Below are 8,984 nucleotides of genomic sequence, written 5' to 3'. Positions count from 1 at the left end.
CAATTTTCCTGTTTACACAAAGGAAACTCAAGGTAGGTTCAGATTTCTCATGCTTGGTTCTGTGCTCTCAGGGTTACATAGACAAAAATGCCTCCTATTTACGCAAAGGCAACTCGAGGAAGGTCCAGATTTCTCATGACTGCTTCTTCGGCATTTCAGGCCTGTACCATCTTATTAGAAAATGTAGTTTGTTTTATAGCTGATGATGCTTGATGCTTTTATCGATTACTAAATGCTCAGTTCTAGCTCATAAACTACATGGCAAAAGCTAATTCCGATGGGTCTGATGCAAATAATTTTCATCTTTGGACATGCCTTTAGTTGATTATTTAATCCTTTTATAAGAATCTATTTAGCTTTGTATTGTTGCAGTTTCATTATATATCCACTTACCAATGCATCTAAAGATTCAACAATGTAGAATCCAGCACCAGTCTTGGGACTACAAATTGTTTCTTCATTCCTTCGTGTTGCACTGTAGGTGATAAGGGGTCGAGGTCGTATGTTTGTCGTGTCATCAATACACATCACTTTCCTTTTCCTTTTCCCTTTTTCTGTTCTTGCATTTATTTCTTCTTCGTGCACCTCTCTGTCTACTGCTTTAATATGGTTCTGATTGGTGCCCTGCATATTCCAAGATATATGGATTTTGGTCGAGGCAGTCATCACATAAGTAAAATGCTATCAACCTCTCAATTTCTGAATGGATTTGTTAAATTTCCTTTCTCTTGTTGGATCACATACCTGATTTGTTTGTTGTCCTTGAAGCAAATACCATGACATGAGCTTGAAGAATTCAAAGATACAGAAGGTTGACAGAAAGAGGATACACTGATTTCAGCTGCGGACACTGAGCTGAGTCTCTCCCTAGCAGGTAACTCACCTTTCAACATATTCATTGCAGAAGCAGAAACAACGGGATACATGACCTAAATACTTGCATTCTGACATGTTTTTGCTCGTGCCTCAAATAGGAATGATGTCCATGCTGTTAACCTCTACAAGTTACCCACACTTCAGATAACCCAAGGTCTGGAACCCCAACAATTTTAGTACGTAGCAAATGCAACTTGTTCTCTAACAAAAATAATAATGAGAGGCATGTTACAGTTAGTTTTACCCTGAGAATTGATCATCATTCATGCAGATGTGTGCTTTGCAAATCGACTGGCGTTTTTTGTCTTCTGTGAATAGATGTTGAATGCTAATATAAATCTGCTATATGTCTCAGCAAAAATGTGGACTTCATAATTTGTCTTTCATTGGTGCATAGTTCAATTTTGTCTTCCTAATTTATACAGTATCAGCTCACATGCCGATTTATCTCATAAATAAGTATTCACTCTTACAACACCACCATGCATGTTTTCTACACTTCTGCAGCAGTCCATCTTTCAATTTTGATTTGCATAACCATGCATATATAGTGTATTGAAGCAGCAAATGGCATTTACCATGCTGCTAAAATAAGCATCAAAATTGAAGAGTGTATTGTACCAGTGGGAGAAGTTAATGTTCCACAGAATTGCTAATCCCGTCTCGAAGGTTTAATGTTTGTTATTGACCTAAGAGAAAATGGGTTCTGCATCTCTGATGTGATGTATTTCTAACAAACAGTGGCAAAATGCACGGGTAATTACTCTTATATAGTTTGATGCTTGAAAAGTTGTAGAGTCGGCGCCTCTCTTTGAAGTGTACATGATGTAATAAGAACAAAAAATAAAGAAGCATCTTGAGTACCATGCCCAGATACAGTCTTTATGCCCACAGCTCTATTTTGTTCCATTAGAAAATACAATTATATTTTGTTACATTCAGGTAATGTTATATCATGCACGTGTGTTACATGTGTATCTCTCTACTTTGTGCTCCAGATTTGTTTCCCTACAATATGGCAGATTAATGTATATTCTTCTGAAGTCATAGTACATTCATGGTATGTATATATGTTTGTATGCTGCCAAACTGAGTCCGGTAGCAGTGGCTGATTTTTTCATTTGCTATCTTTATATTTTTCAAAGCAATTTGATCTCTTATCTTGCACCTGTGATGAACCTACAATCTAGAGCACAAGGAAACTATAGATAATTTGTTCTATTGCCTCTGTGAACTTGATATATATACATGTATTGTTCGTGGCAACGCACGGGCACTCTACTATAGATAAGAGAGACAGAGGAGGATCAGACTGATTGGTCACTGACTGCTATTTCTGATAATGTCTGCAGTGTAGGTTGATCAGACTGTACATACACACACATACACCCTTATAGTCGGAGGATCCACGGAGAGCGATGGAGGTGAGGGCGAGGCGGCGCGCCAGCCCGTTCAGGATGCGCACCAAGGCAGTCAGGGTGGAGCCGGAGCCGCCACCGACGACCAAGAGGCATGAGCCAGCGACGAGGGCGGCGGTGGTGTACTACCTCTGCCTCAACCACCACCTAGAGCACCCACACTTCATGGAGGTGACCGTCGCCTCCCCACAAGGCCTCTACCTGCAAGGTTAGTTAGTAAGCTGCAACTGGTGCCTGATCAGTAGTTTATTGTAGAGTAAATTCCGGTTTTTACCCCCTATTTTGAAATTTTTGACACTAATTATCCCATTTAGCAGGATTTCATCCATTTTACCCTATTTAGTAGAAATGTTGCCATAATTTACCTTGTTTAATTTTTTGTGAGCATTCTAACCGGCAGGTCCAATTGTGTTGTGCCTATTTACCCTGTCTATTTTTTGGAGTTGATGGTATTCTCCTATTATTTATAAAATAGATCCTTCTCTATTATTTGCAACAGATCATGGAAATAAAATGCAAAAAATTTGTGTTATGACAACTATTTCTGCCTATTTGTTCCCTGGGTCATGATGTCAATTCGTCTCCTTATTCAAGGATCATGCTGTCAAATTATCTCTCTTTTGCCAAACAGATCATATTTCTGCTTCACACTACTGTCAAAACTGATTAATATAGGCTATAGACTGCTCTGGATTCACATGTTCGAAACAGGACTGAATAATGCTTCCCATTTATAGATAGCTTCACTAGTTCACAACTACACAAACTACAGAATACACCAAACAGTGGCAGTGGCAATGACAGGCTACACAAGCAGCGGCACAAACACCTTGTCAGTCTTCACCTTTCTTAGCTCCTACACATTGCAGAAGGGTGACATGTATACACATGATCTTCAATAAGCATCTTAATTCTGTCCTAATGAAACGCCTCGCCGGCTAATGCATGAGTCGGGAAAATATCAGACTACACAAATTGCTATGATTGATATGGTCAAAATCTTGTGGAATGAGGTACGACTGAGAGGGATTGTTTGTTCACCAACCTCACTATTTTGTTGGACCAGCCATCGCCATAGCCCCGCCATCAACTGAGCACATCCTCATGGGGTCCCTGCTATGTCGCCAAAGTAGTAAGATGAACTGGTCACAGCCTGATGGGATCATGTACATGGACGCGCCTATGCCAACGTCGGCGAGCTTGACGGAGCCATCGGATTCCACGGGGTTATTTCTTGCTTGGATGCCGCGGCCATACAACCCTGCTCGAGGAGGTATGAAATCGCATGGCCGGCCACTCAGCACTCATCGCCGCCACCGCCGTCATCATCACCGCTGCCTGACAATCCCCAACCCAAGGTTCGAGCGAGCCTAGCATGTGTGTGGGTTGGAAACCTATACGGGCGATGCAATCGATAGGGGACAGGCAACACAAGCAAGAACCGACTGGAGGCAAGCATGGCCCACGGCCGACTCGGGCGTTGTGCGTTGGATGCGACGCGAGCGACCTCCATCGGGCTGGTCCTGTTCCCGATCAAGGAGAAGCTGGGAGGACCTGTCCAGCAGGAAGAAAATAGGCAGGAAAAAACGGTCGATGTGGGATGCCAAGTGGACCTGACAATTGGGACATGTCGGTCAGAACGCTCACAAAATTTTAAACAGGATAAATTGTGATAGAACTTTTGTTAAATTGGGTAAAATGGATGAAATATGGCTAAATGGGGTAATTAGTGTCAAAAATATCAAAATAGGGGGTAAAAACCGGAATTTACTCTTTATTGTAGGATGATGACTTAGCATGAATGATTGCAATTTTTTCAGATGTGATTGGCCGGCTGGACGCCCTGAGAGGGAAGGGCATGGTGGCCAAGTATTCCTGGTCCTGCAAGAGGTACGTACATACATATACCCATCAATCTCGAGACCTGTCTGTTATCCGACAAATATTGTGTTTATTCATAAGGCAACGATGCAATGCAGGAGCTACAAGACTGGATTCGTGTGGCACGATCTGTCTGTGGATGATCTGCTGTTGCTCATGCAAGGAATAGAGTACGTTCTCAAGGGCTCCGAGCTCCCATTCGACCAGTCAAAGCCTCTGCCAATGCCAGGTATGAATCATGAGCAACTGTAATTTGTTCCTTTTTTGAACTGCTACTTAATCATATCCTACTGTTTCAGATCATCAGCAGAATAATGCAGTATGTGCAAAGGTTCAGCCCTGCAAGCCGGCTCGACAACAAGAGTCGTTCTCCTGGATCATCAAACCAAGGGTGGACTTCCAAGTCTCCTACTCCTACTCCTACAACTTACCCTACAGTTCCAGTCATCAAAGAGGAAGTACCGCCACCACCAACAACAACAGCTCGTGCTGCTGTTGTTCCAGCCATCAAAGAGCACGCGGTGCCACCGCGACTTCCCCAGCTGATCTCGCCGTCAACACCATCTGCCTCCACCATTGGAGAATGAAGGACACAAACTTTTGAATTAGACCAATTGTTTGATCGATCATTTTTGTTCTCATGGAAACGATGTATGGTCAATTTTAGTATTCTGATGTGATTGAAGAATATAGGAGGGACAAAGAGATGTGTTATTGCTAGGACAGTTATGACTCTCCATTCAGGTATTCAGGTATGATTCTCCATGGTCGTGCTTCTCCTGTTCACCTGGAAGTTTATTGATGGGAGGGAAGCCACTTCTGCTTTGATGATTTCTTGGAAGTTCAGGTTAAAACACTTTTGCTCTTAAAGTCTGTTTATCAATTCTTTGGATAACCTATATTGGTTTTGATTTTCATACAGCTAGGTGAATTTACAATCAGTATATACAAGTCAGGTTGTGTTGCGAGAGAATTTCATTCCCTAGAATCATTGTCATTGTTGTTGCCTACAAGGTACTTGAAGAAAATGCCCGAGACATATTTTAAGGAGTTTAATTCAGCACTAAGGCTATTATTACAATGATGGAATCTTTGTTGTGGTAGTTATGTCTCCAAATGTGTCGATCCCTATCGGCTTACTGAAGTAAACTTATTTATTTTTTCTGTGTCGATTTCTATTGGCTTACTGACAGCTTATTTATTCTTTTCGAATTTTAATTCCTTGATCTTTGCCTCTGCCCATATCCATATCACACAGAAGGTGCTCAGTGCAATGCATCATGCAGTGATTCCATGATAGCTAGGAATTAGGAAGTGCCCATCATCTGTATGTTTCTACAATTTTCCTGCTTGTTGGAACATGCTTGATGTACTTACACATTAACAAAAATGATCTGTAACATTCATGAAAATATTTCGGTTTGGTCCTCTACTTTTTTACTGTTTATTTACTCATGAAGATAGCAGATGTCCCTTTTTTAAAATATAGTTATATGTGCTTCCAGTTGGTAGAGATCAAAGTATTAACTCGCCGATGTAGGGAAAAAGATCTCTTTTATACAGTGGATACATGGTGAGCCTTTTGAAATTGTTTTGTAGAATAATGCCCATATAAGGTCTGGTCTTTTGGGTATATAATCCTATCTTGAGATGAGCATTGGCAGCTCACATAAGTATACAGCAGTATACAGTAGTATATTTGACAGATGATGATGATCACTGGCAGCTCACATAAGTATACAGTAGCATATTTGACAGATGGGCATTGGCAACTCTTCTAAATCTGTGTTTACCATTTAACAATAAACTATGTAATTTAATCAATAGACTCACTTCAGTTGCCATGCTAACTGAAAATCTATATGTCAAATGATGCGACTGTCAAGTGGAAGTTACTTATATTTTCTTCCGTCACCTGAGAAGTTTCTTTTTAGCAAGCTTGTTTAAGTGCAGCCGAAGTGTACTCTGTTTTTTAGACGATCTCCATGTTTTCTATTGAGATCAGAGAGCAGCTGAAGTAGTGATGGGACTCTACCATTTTTAGGTTCTGAAGGCAGAGCTTCTTACAGAGTTAGTCACATTTGTCAGTTCTGTGAGTAGAAGAAATCTTGATAGCTTGTTGCTTCTGCTCAGTGTGCTTGGTGCATAAATTGATTGCCTGTGGCAAATGTTGTTTAGTGTCCTATTTCATGGTACCTGTGGCTGCTATATATTTGGAGATTTTTTTGCCGGTATTTCGAGTGCTAGGAGAATTTCTAAACTACTGTCACGGCATCATAGATAGGATAGTGAACCAATGCGACATATGTATAACATTTCTTGTGAGATTCTTTGCAGCAAACTGCATGAGCGAGCGGTCCATTAGTATCGCGTGAAAGAGAGAGGGCGCCATGGCGAAGATGAGGTGAGCGTTATCCGGTTTTAAAGGAGAAGGCCCCAGCGAGAAATGTCCTGCTAAGACGGGAACTGAGCGATAAGGCAGGAAAGGGAAGTGTGTCGTGGGATGGGGTTTTCGTGTTGGGACCGCATGTTGGGATAACATATGGGTTGGATTTAGGGGCATCCGGAGTATCTAGACGGTTAAATTTTGGGGAGCTCACTTAATGTCCTAACATGCTGAGACGTATGAGAGAGAAATACGATTTGACCTTGGATATGACCATTTGTGTGATTTATTTGTATGGATTGTAGCCCGTAGTAGCGCACGTGTGTTCTACTGCCGGGAGCGACAACAACCGCCAGTCTTTTCTTGGCCCTCTTAGTTGGCATCTCCTCCATCCGGATGCCCTGCGGCACAAGCCACTCCGCCACTGCCTGGGACCCGACCTCCGGGAAGTTTAGGTCCGTCTTGGCCGTCCGGCACGCCACACCGCCACGTTGTTGGCACGTGCGGCCTCATTGGCGGTGGGATACGTGCCGAGCCACCAACCCTACCCGGCGTCGGAGAACTCCAGTCTGAAGTTCCCGGAGGACTTCGCCCTCATGCCAAAGAAACCGGACTTGCCCTTCGGCGTCTTCTTCGGCGCCATCGGGGAGCGGGCGGCGGCCGAGCGGAGAGCGAGGCGGCGACATGCGGCGTTGGGCGGAGGCGGTCGGAGCGGGGCGGCAGCATGCGGCGCGGGACAGAGGCGGACGGAGCGGGGTGGCGGACGGACCAGAGAGGAGGCGGACGGAACGGGCCCAGGCGGAGGATGGACCGGAGGCGGAGGCGGCCGAAGAGGAGGCGGGCAGGGTCGGAGCGGGGCGGAGGCGGCCGGAGCGGAGGCGAACGCGATGGGGCAGCGCGGCGGCAGGCGACAGCCTAGGCGGGTTGGAATTAGTGGCGGGGGTCTGGATCTACGGCGGGGCAAGGCCTTAAAAAGTTAACATGTAACTCTTGCAAACTATTTCAAAAATCCATGGCAACGCAGGGCACTCTACTAGTTTTTTTAATGGCCAAGTCTAGCGAGCGGCCGGCTGCTAGCTTAGCCTACGTCAGCGGCCGGTCTAAACTGAAAATTTTGTGTCCCTTTCCTAATTAACCATCCTAATTAAGAAAGTTTTTCACCTGGTCCTTAAATGTCTGCACAACCATTCCTTCGTTGCATGCATTTTATTCTTTGGTGTATTTAATTCGTGGTTTCAAAAACTAAAAAAAGCATAACTTTTAATCCGCATGTCGGAATTAAGATCCGTTTTCATCACTGGAATCCTCGCCACGTGCTCTTCGAAACTAGATCCCTCATGGGGATGTTTCGATGAACTAGTCTTCCTGCCAACTAAACATCAATATGTATGCAACTAGATTAGACTGCCGCACCAACTGAGCATATGTGTGTGCCAAAAAAGTCCTGCCAACTAAACATCAATGTGTGTGCAACTAGACTAGATTGCCGCGCCAACTGAGCATATGTGTGTGCAACTAGTGTGCTGCCAACTAAACATCAATGTATGTGCAACTAGACTAAATTACAAGCCAACTGAGTATATGTGTGTGCAACTAGTCTTCCTGCCAACTAAATATCAATGTGTGCAACTAGACTACATTACAAGCCAACTAAATATTAATATGTGCAACTAGACTACATTACAAGCCAACTAAACATCAATGTATGTGCAATTAGACTACATTACAAGAGGAGGTTGCACATCGACTTTCATCGAGGGAATAGACTAGTTGCACATCAAAGTTGTCGTGGTTGCTAGGTTGCAACCTCATACAAAGGTGCAGCTCCAAACATTAGTTTTGGAAAAAAGTTGCACGATTTAGTAATAAAGTTGCACAATACAATAATAGAATTGCACAATATAGCATCAAAGTTGGCAAAAAAAAATCGTCAAAACATATCCTTACGGGTCTAGTTTCAAATATCTCGTCGCGAGGATTCCAATAGTGAAAATGGATCTAAATTCCGAAGCACGGTTTAAAAGATATGGTTTTTAAAAAATTTAAAAACCCGAATAAATGGACATACGCATCCATGGAATAATGATGTGTCTTGTCCATGTGACCATCCTAGTAGTATATGCCACGTCACGAATAAAGATAAAATTTATACCACAAAACTACATGCATGCGTGTGTAAGACCGGCCGCTCGTTTTTTCTAATTAGTGCGTATGCACTTTTTAGAATTTAGGTTTTTTATAGATGTATTGTATGGACTCGCTCGCTACAAACGACGTAGGAACAGAGGAATTTGATAGTGAGTAGGCCCAAAAAGAAGATACTCGTGGGCTGGCCCAAAAAGATCGGCCGACTATCTTGTTCGGTGCCACTTGTTGGCGGGCTGGTTCCTATTTGGCGCCTGTGGCGCCTGTTACAGGCATAA

General features: G+C 43.2%; 1 long non-coding RNA gene across 1 annotated transcript; it reads left to right on the top strand.

The window, feature by feature from the left end:
* The first annotated feature begins 739 nt into the window (after positions 1–739).
* LOC119329647 lies at positions 740–2,301 on the top strand. The gene is made up of 3 exons (XR_005159634.1): positions 740–874; positions 975–1,030; positions 2,229–2,301. It is a non-coding gene; the product is annotated as an uncharacterized LOC119329647 (long non-coding RNA).
* Positions 2,302–8,984: the final 6,683 nt, after the last annotated feature.

Source organism: Triticum dicoccoides, chromosome 7A (assembly GCF_002162155.2).
Source record: "Triticum dicoccoides isolate Atlit2015 ecotype Zavitan chromosome 7A, WEW_v2.0, whole genome shotgun sequence".
Classification (NCBI taxonomy): domain Eukaryota; kingdom Viridiplantae; phylum Streptophyta; class Magnoliopsida; order Poales; family Poaceae; genus Triticum; species Triticum dicoccoides.
This window is presented reverse-complemented; position numbering and strand designations above follow the sequence as displayed.